Raw genomic sequence first — 18,454 nt, 5'->3', positions numbered from 1 at the left:
CGTGCGTGCGTACGTGTGTGTGTGTGTGTGCGCGCGCGTGTGTGTGAATGCACGCTGAACGTCTTTCACTCAATGGATTCTGGCCACAGAGTCTTGCTGGGGGATTCCACTCTCACGAGATGTGTGAATCTTGAAACCTCTTTGTTGACAAATATTCATCCAGTGCCCACCTTCTGCATGTGTTTCCGTCAGGGTCTTGACAGAAAGCAGATGACACATTTGAAATAGGATCAGTTGAGCAGAGTTTATTTGCAATGGGACTGTTTAAAAAGGTGTGGGGTGGGAACCACGAGGATGCAGTAGTGACTGCGGCTTAGCAAGTCAGAGTGTTACCACCTCAGATCTGAAGCTCAGAGGGAGGGAGGATACTGCAAACTGGAGGTGAGGTGAGCAGGGAGCAGTGACCTTTAGCTAAGGCCAACTGGAGGTGACCTGGACAGGAGGGAACCAGGAGAAACACCCACTTTAATCAACCCTTAGCTTTCCTTCCAATCCTTTGTGGGGTTCCCCAGAGGCTGACCCCAACAGAAGCCAGGGAGCACAGGGACCTTGAAGTGGTTTGTAGGGGGCAGCTGCTCGGGGAAGAGGGCAGGATAGGGGAGAATCTGGAGCAGGTGAGGGTATCTGGAGGGCAAACGTTAAGACAGCAGTGCAATGCGCTGTCCAAAGGACAGTGATTCCAGGTTTTGTGGGGACTGATGTTCACCCAATTTTGGGGGATCACTTTAAGACAATCATACCAAAAAACTCCCAAAGTGATGTAAACACACCGTTAAGGTCCTTTCCAAGGTTTTGGAAAGTACCATGAAAGAGAGGTCTTGAAACTCATGCTTCATTGTAAATCTCCCTCTGCTTTTAGCCTTGTGATTTTGACCTAGAATAGCACCCCGGTCTGCAAAAACCTGCTGTCTTGTGGCTGATGGAGACTTAGACCTAAGTGATTATAAATACAAGGCAAACTTGTATAAGAAAATTACAGCCGAAATTTTGCAGAGGGTAGGGATACACTGAAACACACTTTGAAAGATAGAATTGAGACACCTGACAACAGGTGAGCAGAATAATACCAATACGCTCTCATATTTCTTGAGCACCAATCGAGTGCAAATTATTGCCTGTACGTTGTCTCATTTAATCCTAACAGAAACAGAAAGCCAAGGCTCACAGAGGTTAAGTAACTTCTCTTAGGTTGCAAAGCTCTAAGGTGGTAGAGCTAGGATTTGAACTGCACGTGGTTTCTTCCACAGACAGGCAAATGCAAATTCGAATATGCAGGGCAGACACTCAGCCAATGGGGGCATAAGGCTTCTTTTTCATCCAATCCTCTGTCGATACACTTAATAAACTAAGCCACTCTGAATACTCGCCGTACGGACTTCGGTTCCTACCAGCGATGGTCCAGTATTTCTTCAGAAGGTCGAAGTCAGTAGCTGTGAACCACACTTCCCAGAAGCCCTCGGGACCAGAGGGATGGCGACCTACTTTGCCGCTAAGACTCCAATTCCCAATGTGCAGCGGGCGCGCGGACCACAGCTCCCGGCATGCCTGGGGAGGCGGGGAAAGCTCGGCCCCGCCCCGCCGCGTTCTGATCGCCCCGCCTCCCCCGTCGCCCAGAGCCAATGGGAAGGCTTCGTACTGCAGGGTGTGGAGGGGCCGGCGTCGCCGCCGAGTTGCGAGTCGGCGACAGCGGCGGGAAGTTCGTACTAGACTGAAGGCGACGGGTCTGCTGTTCGGGGTAGGGAAGCCTCGGGCGGCGCGGTCCGAGGGCTCACGCGCCGAGGTGGGGCGCGGGGGCGGGCGGCCGGGCTGTGGCGGCGCGGGCCTTGGCGGCTGCCTCACCCGCCACTGGCGTCCGCGCCTTCCTGGCCTCCCTGGGGTCCGCCAGCGCCCGGGGCGCACTCAGTCCTGCAGGGCTGCCGGGCCCGGCGGCTGAGGACCCGGCCCTGTGTGCGTGGTGGTGCCGCGTCCGGCCGAGCGGTCCAGGCCGCGGCCCCGTCCGGAAGGGAAACGGGACGGCCGCGCGGCGCCGGCGTGCGCGTTCGGAGAGGCCTTCCCGAACCAGGCGGGGCCAGCGGCCGGGAGAGTCGGCCTGCGGGGCTGTCCGCCCCGGCCCGCGGCCGCAGCCTCAGCTCCGCGCCCTGCGCCGCGCCCGCGGGTTTCCACGGGGACTCGGCGGGGGCCCTGACGGTCCGCCTGCGGCCTCGCGCACGGTGCCGCCCTCGACTGCTGCGGCTGTGTTCAGGGCCGCTCGTCCTCCTCCCGGCACAGTCGTCTTGGGACCGAGTCGCAGAGACGGACGCTAGTTTGAGGCCGCCCATTCTTTTTTTTCTTTCCTTTTTTAACATCTTTTCTTTAAAGTCACCCGTTTCTGGTTTTCTTTGTATGGCCTCTTCCACCCCCATCCCATCTTGAAACTACTTGGAAATACCAGTTTTGCCACTGGGAGAGTCGTGGTTAAATTTAGGGAACTGTTGAAGAGCCTCATTAATTATGTGTGTGTGTTTTTTGGACTGGAGTTGCCCATCTGTTGAGTCTGAGATTCAGAAAGGAGTGAAAAACAACGTAGGGCAACATTTATTTTTAAGAGTTCAGAATAAAGGCATCGCACTTTTTATGACATGCTGAGCATGCATACATCTACAATTTTAAAACAATTTCCGAAGGAAGCAAGGGTTCTTTACATAATCATTTTGTGCAGGTTATGTTTTGCCATTCAAAATGGCATGTACTAACTGGAATTAAATTTCTGGGTAGATAAGATTATGTTCGACTGCTTACCTATGTTATAGAAGGGAATGTGACTTAAGTACTGTAGTCACTTAATAATAGCTTTCTCTGTTGTGTTGATGCTACCACAGATGGCATTTGTGCATCTCAACATTGCTGATCAGATTCAGAGGCAGAGGTAGAATTTAATAACAATAAACTTGTATTCGACATTACTGTCAATTTAGTACAGTACCAGTAAACAGCACCAATATCAGTTTTATAGTGTAATGGCTTCTTGTTATGCTCAATGCTGCAGAAATTATGGGAGGATATTTGTTAAACAAATGAGATAATGGAGTAATGTGTTAAGCATAGAGCCTGGCATATAGTAAGTTAGTAAGTGCCCAGGAAATGGTTATATGGAAAGCTTATGCTAAGTTTTATTCCAGTATGTGAATGTATATTTTAAAAATAACAGTAATGCTTCAAAATGTTGACAGACCCTAAAATTAAATTTCCTAAAGGAAACAGGCCAACTTTTTTTTAAGTTTGAGAACTAATGTGAAATAGTAATAAGTAACTGTCCCAGATGCCTAGGAAAGGAAAGCAAGATTTTAATTTTGACAACTTTTTTTTCTCTACGGCATCCCTAATAAGATATACTATGAATAGGACTTTGATTAAAAAAATAAAACTTTAAAATATTTATTTGAAAAAATAAAACATTTGGAAATGAAGCAAAGCTTTGAAATTCACCTTACATCAAATGAAAGATGACTCCTGAATTTATGCAAATGTGCAAATGCTCTTATCTGCTCATATCAGGCAGTGAGCCTAATGGGAATTAAATGCTGCTTCTTTGTGTGAATGAGCGAGGCTTTCCTGAAAATTGGTCTTGATGGGTTCTGAAAATGATTGGTAACTGAATAGGACTAGAGAATATTTTTCAGACTGGTGCATGTTTTATGTACTTTCTGAGGTTATTTTTCAGAGTGAGAAGAAGTGGATTCATTTATTCATTAGAGATCACGTGCCTACCTGTTTGCCAGGAATTGTACTAGGTGCAAAGTCCGTTCTTGTCCTGTTGTTTTGTTGAAGCAAGTTTTCTTTGTTTTAAATTAATGTAAATTGTTCTTTTTGACTTTAGTTATTTAGCATCTGGCATACAAGAAGCCAGTGAATGTGTAAGGCACATCTGAAAAAATGCAGTATTGGTGAAATGTAGAAAATGTGGAATTTTTATAGGACTGCTAGATTAATTTAGAAAGATTGTAGATGATGTCTCACAAAGCATTTTGCTAGGTGATCTAACCAAGATGTATTTGTACTCTATATTTGGCCTTTTCAACCAAAGTTTGTGACTCTTTCCACTTGCCATTGCAAAGAGGCGAAGAGGGTTGTGCCACTGGATCCTGCCCCACCTTGGCTCCTGAATAATGATTTAAGTGCTTCATATTCTAAGGTTGTTGTTTTGAAGTACTTTCATGCGCTTTCCCAATTACTCTTGCTCCATCTCTCCCAATGTTGCTTTAAATCTTTGTGCTCAAGTTCAAATACATCCTTGTTCTGGATGACATATATGCAACAGTTAAAAAAAAAAAAAAACCTATAGAGGCATGAAGTATCCTCCCTAATCCGTACAAAGTATTAGGTTTTTAATATTCGTCAATAAATACTGATGACAAGAAACTACTTTTACTAACATTCTCAAGAAGTTTGTTAAGAATTTTATTAGCCATGGCACCTCTTTGTCAACTTTGAAAAATTCTCATTGTGAACCATATTTTTTATTTGGTGTTCAGGTAAATACAGTCATGACTCACTGCCCAACAGAGACATGATTTGAGAAATGAGAAGTGCATCATTAGGTGATGGGTGAACATTCTCAGAAAGTATTGATATAAACTGCTACCATGTCACTAGGTGATGCAGTCTTCCAGGACTGCTTCTTCTATGCAGTCTGTTGACTGAAATGTTATTGTGGCACATGACTGTCTTTGCATTTTGATGTGTCCTTGAAATAACTCCTATTTCTTCATGGGTTTGAGCCTAAAGAATGAGAATCAGTATTGTAGGATTTCGAAGTTCAAGACAAACATTCTTACTGCCATATTTTGGGATAACTATTAAACATATCTTAGGCCAGGCCGGGGGGCTCATGCCTGTAATCCCAGTAGCTTAGGAGACTGAGGCAGTTGGATTGTGGGTTCAAAGCCAGCCTCAGCAACCTGGAGAAGCTCTAAGCAACTCAGTGAGACCCTGTCTCAAAATAAAATACAAAAAGAGGGTCAGGAATATGGCTTAGTGTTTAAGTACCCCTGGGTTCAATCCCCAGTACCAAAAAACAAAAACAAAAACACCAACAAAAACATTTTATACTAAAATGTTTATCAGTAAGTTGTGCATTATGTGGGAATTTATAATAGATGGAAGTTGTAATTAAATTGCAAAGTTTAATTAGTTTGAGATTCAAGAATGTTCTGTTATATATCTTTAAAGTACATATACTTACATTGGAAGGAAACTATCTTAATATACCTCAGTATCAGGAACATAATGGTTCCACAAAGGACTAAAAATAAGAACTGGAAGATTATTAGTGATGAGGGCAGCACCATCCTATTATGAGACCCTTTTTGAAGTTTTATAATCTATTTCTGTGCATTAATTTTCCCCTTGTGGACTGCCAGTATAGCTACTCTTCACATGTGAGCTACTGTGTCTGCTCTAGACTTATCTCCTCGTTTTAAGAACCCAGACTGCATTTTATAATTGTCAGTTTTATCTAAAAGTAAAAAAGCAAACCATGAAGTTAGAAATCTTCTAACCAAGATAACTACACTGTGTTTCAAGTTGTTTTTTCTCAAATTGTTTGCCAGGTATCAGCAGAACATGTAAACATATATCATCTTTTGATGTTCATATATTAATGCATTGGGATCACATTTCACAATACTAAGTACTAGAAAATGCTGTGGAAGTTTTAGTCTTAGGCTGGAAGAAGAAACTTTTACTATTTCTATTATGGGCTTAAATGTTACTTCTCTTTTTTTGCAGTTTGCTATTTAATATAACAATAGCTATCAATATACAGTTTACATATACTTATAGATTCTTATATACATATGATTATAAATTATAAAATGAAAATTACCTTTAGATGTTATAAAGAGTATTTGGGAATCAGGAAAAAATTGTTTAAAATTTGCTTTTTAAAAGACTTTGAGGTTATAAAATTTAAGATGATCTAGTGTTTTCAGGCTTATGGAAAACATTTTAGAAATCATGTCTCTCAAATTACCTCTCGTGTGTAACATGGGAATCTAATTGTACAGGTGTAGCCATTCTGGAAATTAGAATGGTGGTTTCTCAAAAAGTTAGCCTTACTCTTAACATATGATCTAGCAGGTGTACTGCAGGGCATTTTTCTGGAGAAATTAAAAACTTGTATTTATACAAAAACCTGCACAGGACCACTCATAGCAACTTTATTCATAATAGCCCCAAACCAGAAACAGCCCATGTTTGTCCTTCAGTGGGTGAATAGTTAAATAAAATGTGGCATAACCATACAGCAGAACACCACTCATCAATAAAAAGAAATGATCTGTTGATAGATACCGTGGTTTGGATGGAGTTTATAGGCTCGAGGGAAGGAAAAAAAAGTGGAAGAACCAATCTCAAAAGGTTATATGTGATTCTGTAGCAGAATGCAGTGAGTTCACCACTTGGTGAATGCAAGGCCAATAATCAACCAGGAGATAGAGAGGAAGAGAGGGGTGTATTTCTTGCTGTAAGTAAGGTAAGCAGTGGAGTTTGTTTACAAAGTTAGTGTTTTCTCTGAACAAAGAAAGCCAGGGGTTTTTATTGGAGAAACTTGTTCATATAGGAAAGATTCATCCTTACATATAGAGATAAGCACATTCCTGAGCATGGTCACTGGAGGTGGTAATCACATGTTCAAAAAAAAAAAAAAAAAAAAAATGGCCATCAGGATTTCCTCTGGGTAGAGAACTTGGTGTTATAATGAGAAAAGTTTAGGTTACCTACAAATGAGTTAGTGACTGGGTGATTTTGGCTGGTTCCTTATAAGTTTCTCCCAAAGAACCTTAACGGAAACCAAAAGAAAAAGAACTTTGAAGGTGTGTTAATAACCTTTAATGGGGCAGCAGCTCCCACCTTCCATAAGTACAGGAACTAGTTCCTAAAAGTGCCTGCCTCTCGTGGAGACCAGCAATTACATTTATATAGTATTTACAAAAATGATAACATAAAAATGAAGAACAGATCAATGTTCATTTGGGTTTTTCCTGAATTTCTTTGGAATGATAGAAAAGTCCTGTGTTCTGATTGTGGTGGTGGTTACATGAATATATACAGAGGATAAAAGGTCATAGGACCATACACACAAAGAATCTAAAAATGAAACTTGGATGAATAATCTGATTACTAATACTATAGCAAGGTTGGTTTCCTAGCTGTGATCATTGTTTTGATAATTGTAATATGTCCATTACAGGACTACCATCTTTCTCATTGAAGGATGAAGGATTATTTGTAGTTTTAGGTGATTACAAATAAAGCTTCTGTGAACATTTATGTACAGGTTTTTGTGTGACTGTAAATCATCATTTTTCTAGGATAAATGCCCAGCTCTGCAACTGTTGGGTTCTGTGGTTAGTGTATGTTTAACTTAAGGAACTGCCAGTCTTCCAGCATAGCTGCATCATTTTACAGTCCTGTCATTACTGTAATATGTCATTGTTCATTATTGATTGTATTTTGTGTGTGTGTGTGTGTGTGTGTGTGTGTGTGTAGCAGTCACCAAGGCTTTCATTTGCACTTCTCTAATGGCTAATTGTCATGTGTTTATTTGCTGTTTATATTTTCTTTGACTTCTCTGTTCAAGTTTCTTTTTTTTTTCCCCCATTTTGTAATTGGTTTATTTCTTATTGCTGTGTTTAGAACTTTGTATGTTTTGGATAATCCTCTGCTAAATATATTATTTGTAAATGTATTCTTTCAGTCTCTGGCGTGTATTTTCATTCTCATGATGTCTTTCATAGCACAAAGGTTTTTAAACTTTGATGAATTCCAGTTTATCAGCATATGGATTGTTTTTGGTGCCATCATGTCCCAGAACTTTCTGCCTAACCCTAGGACAGGAGAATGTTCACTTGTTTTCTTGTGTTTTATAATTTTATGTGTTATTTTTATATCTATGGTCCATTTTGAGTTAATTTTTGCACAGGATATGAGGTTTAGCTCTTGTTCCTTGTGCTTTTTGTGTGTGGATGTCCAGATATTCCAAAACCATTTGTTGAAAAGACTACCTTTTCCATTAATTTTTTTTTAAACCTTGATAAAAAAAAAAAAAATCAGTTGGCCATACATTGTAAACTAAGCACCAACGTGAAGCCAGGAGGAAATGAATGAGCAATTAAGTAAACGTGAATACAGATTTCTGAAGGTATGACATGACTTGAACCTTGAAAAAAGTGGGAAAACATCAGAAAATAGCATGAGCAAAGACATGTCCTAGAGAAAATAACTGGGGCAATCGTGAATGAGGGGTGGGGGCAGTTTAAGGAAGGCTAGTTAGTTTATGAGTAGACACTGGTAGGAAGAGCAGGATGTAACCATAATTTTGTGTTACAAAGGTCTACCAGAAAGCTAAAAAATTGATGTCACTTCAGATTAAGATGCTAGTGTGTCCTAGAAGGCTGTGTTAGGCAGCTTTCCATCACTCAGACCTGAAATAATCAACGTATAAGGAACAAAGGTTTATTTTGGCTCATGGTTTCAGAGGTTTCAATTCAATTCATAGTTAGCCCTATTTTAGGCCTGTGGTGAGACAATATACCATGGAGGGAGTGTTTGGTGAAGAAAGCTGCTCACTCATGGCATCCAGGAAGTAGAGACAGGGATCAGTATTCCCTTCAAAGGTACAATCCTAATGACCTAACTTCTTTTTATTAGACTCTACCTTCTAAAGCTTCCACCACCTCAAGTAGCACCACACTATGTGACCAAGACTGTTTTAACACAAGGGTCTTTGGGGTTCTTAGCCAAACTATAGCAAAGGGTAATGGTGCATTTCAGACCTTTGCCCCGTCTTCAGTGATGCACATTGAGAATCCTGCTGGACTAATGCCTTCGTTATTAATGCTGCTTTTAGTAAGTTGTATATAGGTGAAGAAGAGTAGTTTGAGTTGATTTATTGTTAATGTGGATGATATTATTTTTTATCAAGTCTGAAAAGGATCCAGAAGTTGAGCAGCAGAAATGATGAGAAAGGGTTGATAAATTGGTCCAATGAGGAAAAGTTAGTGGAATCAGATTTATTTATCATGGCAAAGAAGAGATTCAGGGGTTCTTTAATCAGTATGTCCTGATACTTGTGTATGAAGAACTATTCAGAGAATGATGATGACCAGCTGTTCTTCAAAAATCACTGAGGACTGAATAAGAACAAATGGCTCAAATTGCAGTATTAGGGTTTTAGTCTTAGGGAAGAATTTCCAGACAGGAAAGAAATTAGATACATAATGCCAGTGATCCATAAGGTCTTTAAGGGTAGAACAGTGACCTAGATGTAGTTTAGGAACATGCTCTCAGTGAGGGGGACCTGATAGTAATAGTCCTATTGTTCTGACCTTGAATCACAGTATTTTAATTTGTGACTTAAAATACTTACTTTTTTTTTCTTATCACCCACTTCAGTTCTTGATTTCTTTTCCATACAAGTTGTACCCACCCCTTTCATCTGTGGAAGTTTCATGTGTTTTCTTTTACTCATTTAAAAGATTACCTTTGGTATAGATTAAACTTATTTCATTTAAAAAATAAACCCATTTAACAAATGAAACTTGTATAATGTTAAACAAACTACTAGAAATGAGTGCATTTTTACTTTTATGTTTAGAACATGGAAAAACAGCATCCCATTTAAAAACAATGATAACTTGTTGAGCAAAGGACTTTCCTGCATAAGAGTTATGAAGATGTACTTTCATGAAAGGTTGGTGGTGTGAAAAGCTTTATTGTGACAATTGAGTTTCAAAGTCCCTTTTCTTGATTTAACTTCCTTAGTCTGACTCTTTTCTACTGGTCTAGATTTCCTTTCCTCTTAAATGTTGAGGTTTATCAAGAATATTTCATTTGTGATTGCAGCCCTTCAGTATTATCACAGAGAGTTTCTTTTTTTCCCCCTATGAAGAGCAAGCTCTTATAGTGCTATGCAAGCTGCCCATTTAAAACTATCATTGCTTGGCACCTATGCCCTAGTGACAGTTTGACCAACATGTGAGCAGGCACACTGCCATCCTGACAGATGGGCGTGAGTATAGGCAGCCAAGAAACCATGTATCTGCATCTAGTGTATTTGTTAAGGGCAGGATTCCCAGTCGGGGATGTTCAAACGTCTGTCCATCCTGAGCTTTCACGCCTATGGATAAAAGGATGTCATCATTAATCCCAGCTCTGACTGAGATTCCATGGGTATATAAGAGCTTCTTGGCTCTTATAGAAGTAGGCAATTGGGGACAGTCAGGATAATTGTTCCCTCTCCTTCAACACAGGACTACTTCGAATAATCCTTTACTCTTTTCTCCTAGCCAACTAAGTTTGCAATGAGTTTAAACCTGTTTAGACTTTGTATTGATACTTCCGTAATATTTTTTCTTTTGTTTTCTGGAATATGAAAGCTTTGAAAGTCACTTCATTTTTATGCTTTGTATAGCGATTTATGTAATTGGAATCAGATAGATCAGAGTTCATTTATCGACTGCTATGTGACATTAGGGTAGCCTAGCTTAACATCATATCAAGGTAAAATAATACATATTTTATAAAGTTATTGTGAGAATTAACTACAAAGTATGTATAGAAATCTCTGTGTAATGTCTGACCTACAGTAAATGTTCAGTAAATGTCATCATCATCACCTTAATATACCTGAAGGTCATTTTCTGTATGGAGTTATGCAAAACAGAGTCTTTTTGCAACTTGTTCTCCCCATCCTTGAAAATCATTTTTTGGACATCATCCAGAGACTGCCTGGCATATTTATATATAATGACAGAGAACTCCAGTGAAGAAAACTCACTACATGTAGGGCAGTTTTTCCCCTGGGATGGTTGACATTTTAGAGGTGTCATTCTTTGTTGGGGATTGTTTGCATTGTAGGATGTCTAGTGTTCAGGGGACAGTCATCCCCCGTTGAGAACCCTTGCTCTAGTGACAGCCTATGCTATTTCTATTAAAGTTTTGACTGTTAGAAAGTTCTTTCTTATCATGAGTAGAAATCATATTCTTTCTACTCTGTTCTGTCTTTTAGAGACATGTACAAGCTGGATCCCCCTTCCATATAACATCCTTTCAAATTTGTGAAAAGTTATCAAGTATTCTTAGTCTTTTTGAGTTGAAACATCTCCAGTTCATTAGCTGTTCCTTACATGGCTATTCCTTACATGATATGTTTTATGTCAGTTCACCACACTGGTGAATTTCCGTATTTTAAAATTCCATTTTTAAGTTATAGTGCTTAGAATTGAGTGCAGTACTCCAGGCATGACTTGATATTAAAAAATAGAGTTGCATCTCTTGTTCTAGGTATTGCACTTTTCTTCTGTTACTCTGGGGAAGAATATTGCCTTCCTTTTTCTTCATATTGTATTTTTATTATTATTAGTTACGTTATTTGGATGACCAAATTGAGCCTAGACTTGAGCAAAACCTCTCTATCTAAACCATCTCTTCATTCTGTTGTTTTGCATTAGTTTTAGGTCCCAGCCATGGGGGCTTATGTTTATGCTCTTACATTTATTTTTTATTGGATTTGGCTAATTCAATTTTTTAAGATATTTTGGGATCCTAGTTCTTGATCAAATTAGACGTTTCTCGCTTAAAAGAACAAGTATGTAATGATGTCATTAGCTGAGATTGGAAATATGGAGGATAAATGAATATGCACGTGTGGGTGTGCAGATTAAAAAGAGAGTTGAGAGAAGCCTGGGTGGGGAGTCCTGAAATTAAGCAGCAGCTGGGCAGAAAGGAGGCCGTGTAGGAGACCAAGAAGGGGTGGTCATAGAGGTAGGATGAAAATGAGAGGAGTAACTTGGAGCTGGAATGACTTGGATTGGTAGATAGTGGAATGCAAAATGAATAGGAGACAATTGCTGCTTTCTGCCTTTGTATGCATTTGCCCCATGGCTTAACTGTTGAGTTAAGCCATGTCTCCATACCTGAAGACTTGGAGTCTTCCTTTATTTCTCCCTCACACATTTGCATCTGTTTGGTTACCAGATTCTACTGATTAAAACATTTTTTTTGAAGTATAACAAAAAAATGCATACAAACTGAACACTATAATAACCACTACCCAGATCAAGATATTGATTATTCTAGCACCCCAGACACCTCTGTTGTGCTGCTTTTCAGTAGAACTTCCACCAAGGTAACCACTGTTCTGACTTCTCTAACTATAGATTAGTTTCATGTGGTTCTGAACTCATGTAAATGATAATGTAATGTAATATACACGTTGTTCTACTTTTTGCCAGATTCCTATCATTCATTGTTGTGTCTGAGATTTACCCATGTTATTGCATGATTTTTAAAAAAAAATAACTTTGTAGTATATATCTGTTACTGCCAAACACACTAGTTTTTGTAATTGATTACTGCATGACACCATGCTACAAATTTAGTGGTATAAAAAACATTTTATCATGTTCATGAATTCTTGGTGGAAATGACTTGTCACTGCTTTACGTGGTGGAGGACTAGAATGATTTAGAGTCTCCTTCACTCCATTTCTAGTATCTCGACTGGGATGTCTTGAAGACCAGGATGGTCCAGGCTTGTTGACTGGAGTAACCTTCCTGTGGGACCAGGAGGCCATGGCTTTTCACATTATGTTAGCTGAGTTCCTAGAAGTGTCTTCCTGAGAGTGTTTTGGCTTCAGAGTCATAATATCACTTCTGCCATTCTTGGTTGAAATAGACTCAGCCTCCCTGGATTCAAGAAAAGGGAACATAGACCATTCATTTTTAGAAGTTGCATCAAAGAATTTGTGGCTGTTGTTTAAAACTGCCACAAATTGTATACCAGAATTTATCCATTTTATTACAGATGGATATTGAAAAAGTTGATTCTTTGGGATAATTATGAATAATGCTACTGTAATAATTTTAGTATCATCTTAAAAAGTAATTATAGTAACGTTGATATCTTTTGGTACACATACTAGTTTTAGTTGGGTGTATGTCCAGGAGTAGAACAGTAATCATAGTGTATGCTTTAATATCTTTTGCTATAATAGATTCTGATAGATATTGCCAGTTTCCCAAGTTGTCGTACCAGTTTATTCCTCCCAACGTAAGCATTTCAGTTGCTAAGTCTTGCCTCCACTTGAAACTGTCAGCTAAACAATTTTTAAAACCCTCTTAAAACCATATTAGTGGTATAGAAGATCTCAGTGTGATTTTCATTAACATTTCCTCATGATTTTTGATTTGAGCACCTTGTTTAATGTTACCTGTTCGCCATTTAGATTTCCTCTGTTGAAAAGTATTCAGTCTTTTGCCTGTTTTGTAACAAATCAGGTCATCTGTCCTTTTTTGTATGGAAATGTTGGAATTTTTATATATTCTGAATTCAAATCTTATGTTAAATATGTGAATGTAAAGCCCTCTTCTATGTGACCTGCCATTTTACTCTTGTAATGTGTTTGTGATGAACTGAAATTGTACATTTTAACCAATTCCTAATAATCTTTTCCTTTGTGGCTAGGGCTTTTTTGTTCTACTTAAGTTTTTGCTACTTCAGGTCATAAAAATATTCACTTTCTAGGAACTTTATACTTTGTCTTTTTGCCTTTCACTTTTTGGTTTAAGTTCCTAAAAGAACACACTAAGAATTGACTATAGTGTGGTGTAAAGTAGGGCTCAGGATTCTTTTTTTTTCCCCCCAATTTATACACTTAATCTGTACAAGTAGTAGCAGGTTGCATTGGGTCAGGTAGAAACAGCTTGGGAGTTAGGATTCTTGTTTTTTCAGCTTTTGGTTACCTTTACTGAGTCTTCTGAATTAGGGCATGTTATTAAATCCCTCTGGCCTCAGCTTCATCTGTAAATTGAAGAATCGGATGGAATGTTTTCTCATTTTCACTCTGACTTGCATTTGCTGGATCATTCTACCTAGTTTTAGTTTTTTGAGACTTGTTAGAATCTTGTATCTGAATTCTGTTTTCTGATGTATCAATGACGTCTCCTGGGTTTATGTTATCTTGGTATGAATATGCCATCCTTATCTTAGTGGCCAATGAAGGGCATGTTAACAAATCTCTGTTCAGAAATGTTCTTTTCATCTTACTAGCACACATACTCTTGTCAGGAGCTCATTCTTCTGTGTTAGCACTTGTGGCTTAGGGCACCAGTTTCATTTTTGAAAGTCATCCCTACATACTATTCATTTTATTTGTTGTTTCTTTTAGTTTCCTACTTGAACTTAAAGAATCACAGATGAAATGTGGAATCCATCATTCAGCAGAAGTCATCTGTGATTGATCAGTGAGCTCTAGTCTTGAAAAATTCTCTCTCCTATCTTTAATGTTTATTCCTGGAAAGTGGCATACCTTCTAAATTTCAGTATCAGGTTTGCATGCTGTGCTTGGGTTCCTGAGAAGAGTAAGTCAGGAGGCACCCTAAATGACATAATGGAAAATTTACCATCTGCTGGTTCTTTTGTGTTCTTAGCAGCCTGCTTTGTGGTGATTTCTTTCCTTTTTTGAATGGGTCTTTCAGTAGGTCTGTAGGCCTATACAGAATGTTATATAACCTAGTGTAGCTGGTGTTGCTTCCTTTGTTGTCCTTGATATCAAATTTTTCCTTTCATTGACTTAAAGTGTGTTGAGATAACTCACGTATCATACAATTTATTAAAGGGGCCAGTTCAGTGGTCTTTAGTGTATCCATAGGCCTGTGACTATCACTACAATGAAATTCAGAATATTTTCTTCAGTGTTAAAAGAAACCCCTGCCTATTAGCAGTCACTATTCCATTTATCCCTGTCTACATTCCTAAGAATCCACTATCTGATTTTTATCTGTAAATTTACATAATTGGAATTATGTACTTTGTGATCTTTTATGATTAGCTTCTTTCACTTAACATAGTCTCAAGAGTATTTATGTTCTACTATGTATTAGTACTTAATGTCTTTTTATTGTTGAATAATCCATTGTGTGTGTATATATACCATATTTTATTTACTCATTCATCAGTTGAAGGTAGTTGGGTTGCTTACATTTTTTGGCTATTATAAATAATGCTGCTACAAACTTTTGAGTATAAATTGTTGTATAGAAGTGTGTTTCCATAACTCTGTTCAGTTTTTTTAGGAATTATTGAAGTGTTTTCCAAAGCAGGCTGCGCCATTTTACGTTCTCCTTAGTAATGTGTAAAGGGTTCGGATCTCTCCAGATCCCACCAATACTTGTTATTTATTGTCTGCCTTTTTGTTCATACTCATCATGGTAGGTATGAATTATTATCTCCTGTTTTTGATTTTTATTTCCCTAATGATTCATGATTTGGAATCTTTTTGTGTGCCTATTGGCCATTTGCTTATCCATGTTGGGGAAATGTCTATCCAAATCCTTTTTGCCCATTTAAAAGTTGAATTATTTTTATTATTGAGTTCATTAACCTTCTGATGTTTACTTTGATTTATTTTCAACTCAAAACATTTTTTCCTTATTTTTTCTTCCCTTTTGTTCAGGGAATGTTCATTCTATAGTAAGCCAGGAGGGTTAAGAGAATTCCCAAGCCTTGTTTTAGTCAACCTTTTTGCTTCTATGACTAAAGGACCTGGCCAGCACAACTGAAGAAGAGGAAAAATTGAGGGCTTACCATTTCAGAGGTCTCAGTTCATACAAGTCTGGCACCATGCCTCAGGACTATAGGTGAGGCTGAACATCATAGCTGAAGAGTGTGGCAGAGGGAAGTTGATAATCAGGAAGGAAGCAGACTCCACTCACTAGATACAAATACATACCCTATAGCCATGCCCCCAATTAACCACTTCCTCTAACTACACCCATCCTGCCTCCTGTTACCACTCAGTTAATCCCATCAGGGAGCAATTCACTGATTAGGTTAAGACTCAAAATCCAATCATTTCTCCTCTGAAACTTTTTACATTGTTGCACACATGTGAACTTTTGGAGGATACCTCACATCCAAACCATAACACTTTCCCTTGGTAATGTATGTGATTGTGGATTACCTTCGTTTGGAACATGTACATCCTTCCTAATTCATACTGGTTCTAAAATGAACTATAATTCTTTCCCTACAAACTGGTAAAATGCCTGGCCTTGGACTGTAATCCAAGATTCTCATTTTACAGGTGAGGAAAAAGGACCTGAAGAAGTGGGTCTTGTCTGAGTTTGTAGGAGGTGAAGCTGGACCATGACTTTAATTCAGCCTATTCTTAGGAAATATCTGTTGGTTTCTCATCATGTTACACTAAAGGAATACCAAGGTGAGTAAGACAGGATCCTGATTTCCAGATTCTCACAAAATACATCAAAAGAGACTGACAAGATATACTGCTGGTGGTAATATAGTGTCTTTAGTTCCATGAAATGCATGCAGGGGTGTGTATGCTTAGTGCTCTTAACATGCTCTAGTGCTGAGACTTTTACATTATTTCTTTTGCATGTAGGCAGGTTAGATTGTTGAGTAGCTGATTTTGTCTGGACAATTTAGTAAGAAATGATAACAAAAATGCCATCATTCAGATACTGATATTACAGAGGAAACTGCCCTGGAACCAAGAAGATAGTCTCATTAAATGCACTATTTTTATACATGTAGTATTTTCTTAACTTCCCCCCCTTGTATCCTGTAGTGGTTTATCCTATCAAGTTTTTTCAACTGATTTTGTGTTAGTACACACACACACACACACACACACACACACACACACACACACACACACACACGTATTTCGACATGAATCTGGTCTTAACTTATGGACATAAGTGATCCTCGTGCCTTAGCCTCCCTAGTAGCTGGGACTATAGGCATGTGCCTCCACACCTGGCTAATACATTTTTGTTTTTGTTTTTGTTTTTTTTTGGCGGTGCTGGGGATTAAACCCAGGGCCTTGTGCTTGCAAGGCAAGCACTCTACCAACTGAGCTATATCCCCAATCCCCTGGCTAATACATTTTAAAAAGCAACTAAAAACATTTTGAAGACTGATTTATTACTTTTGTTCTTTAAATCTTTCAAGTCATACTACTATTTATTTCATAGAGTTAGGCTGTGGAATATGTGTTTATAATAACGTGAAAATGTTTTTGTTTTGTCTTTTGTACTCTAGCAATTATAATTTTGACTATATTATTAGCAGTTAAAGCAAATATTTTACCACCTTAAGACTTTTTGTTTTGCAGATGATCTGCTTTGCAGTTTGTGCTCTTTTTTAGTTAGCAAAAGGATATTGCAAAAATTACTTTGCATACATATACTTTGAACTTTGACCTTACTGTTTAGTGGTTGTGAGGACATGGACAAATTCAGTTTCCCTTATGGACAGTTTCCTTATATGTATAGTCAGTATAATAAGGCTGATGTTCTGTAGTTATTAAAAAAATTCAAGATAATGTGTTTAAATTACTCAACATAGAGTCTGCTACATAGATGCTTAACAATGATGTATTACTTATATTTCATTCATATGTAAGCATTGTATGTTATAATTAGTGGTTAAATGATTCTGGTACAGATTCAGTCATTCATAATTGAGCAAAATAAATCATTATATTAATGTAAGAACTTTATGTCGGTGTTCATTTTCAGTTACTGGTCTTTTAGAGATGTATTATTATTTGAAGAGCACAGGCTGTATTGTTTAAAAAGTGACTAGTCTTCCCCCTCAAAACACACAGGTATGATCTGTCTGCGGACGAAGGTACTGAGAGTTGTTTTTCTACATAGTTAATTACAGTGTTATTTAAGGCAGTTGGTAGGGCCAACTTGTACTGATCCTGATATTACAGAAGCACTGGCAAATTCCAAACTAAGAACACTGGAAAGCATAACTTTGACATTTTATTTAATAACGTTTGTGAAGAATTCTTTAAAAATATCTTAATCAAAAAACTAATACATGCACACCACAAATATTAAAATGAAAAAGTTTTGTAAAAAGTTAAAGAATGAAAAGTAAACCTCTTACCCCTCAGGCATTGCCTGTTACTAATTGATTACATAGGTTTCTAGCAGTCAGCCGTGTGTGTGTGTGTGTAACTCTTTGGGTTCCAGTTGTATATATTCAAGTGTTTGCAGAATGAATCAGAGATTTCTTTATTTTTGTATGCATAGGAATATTCAAATACATGATTCTTGCTTAACAATATATCTTGGAGTATTCCATATTGATGTATATAGATCTACTTCACTTTAAAAATTGCATGATATTGCATTCTGTGGTTATACCATAATTGATTTAATAAGGCCCATCTTGACCTAAGTTAAGGATGTTTCTTGTCTTCTGTTATTGTATACATTGTCACAGTAAATATCCAGGCACATATTCCAGCTCATACATAGCAGGGTAAACCACTAGAAGTGAACTTGGTGAGCCAGAGGAGAAGTATTCATTTAAAATTCTGATAAAAAATGCCAAGTAGATATGCCTCCCCCCCATACTATTACCAACCCAGTGCATT

At 38.3% G+C, this 18,454-nt stretch overlaps 1 protein-coding gene across 4 annotated transcripts in view; it reads left to right on the top strand.

Annotated features, from left to right (window-relative positions):
- The first annotated feature begins 1,621 nt into the window (after positions 1-1,621).
- The window catches only part of VRK1 (VRK serine/threonine kinase 1), a 79,878-nt gene continuing 63,045 nt past the window's right edge, over positions 1,622-18,454 (top strand). For all 4 annotated transcript variants that reach the window (XM_079126554.1, XM_079126552.1, XM_079126553.1 and 1 more), the window contains exon 1: positions 1,622-1,735. The gene's annotated coding sequence lies outside the window, so the exon portion shown is untranslated. The remainder of the gene's footprint in view (positions 1,736-18,454) is intronic.

This window comes from Sciurus vulgaris (assembly GCF_902686455.1).
Source record: "Sciurus vulgaris genome assembly, chromosome: 2".
In the NCBI taxonomy this organism is placed as follows: Eukaryota; Metazoa; Chordata; class Mammalia; order Rodentia; family Sciuridae; genus Sciurus; species Sciurus vulgaris.
Note: the sequence above shows the minus strand (reverse complement) of the source record. Positions and strands in the feature narration are given on the sequence as shown.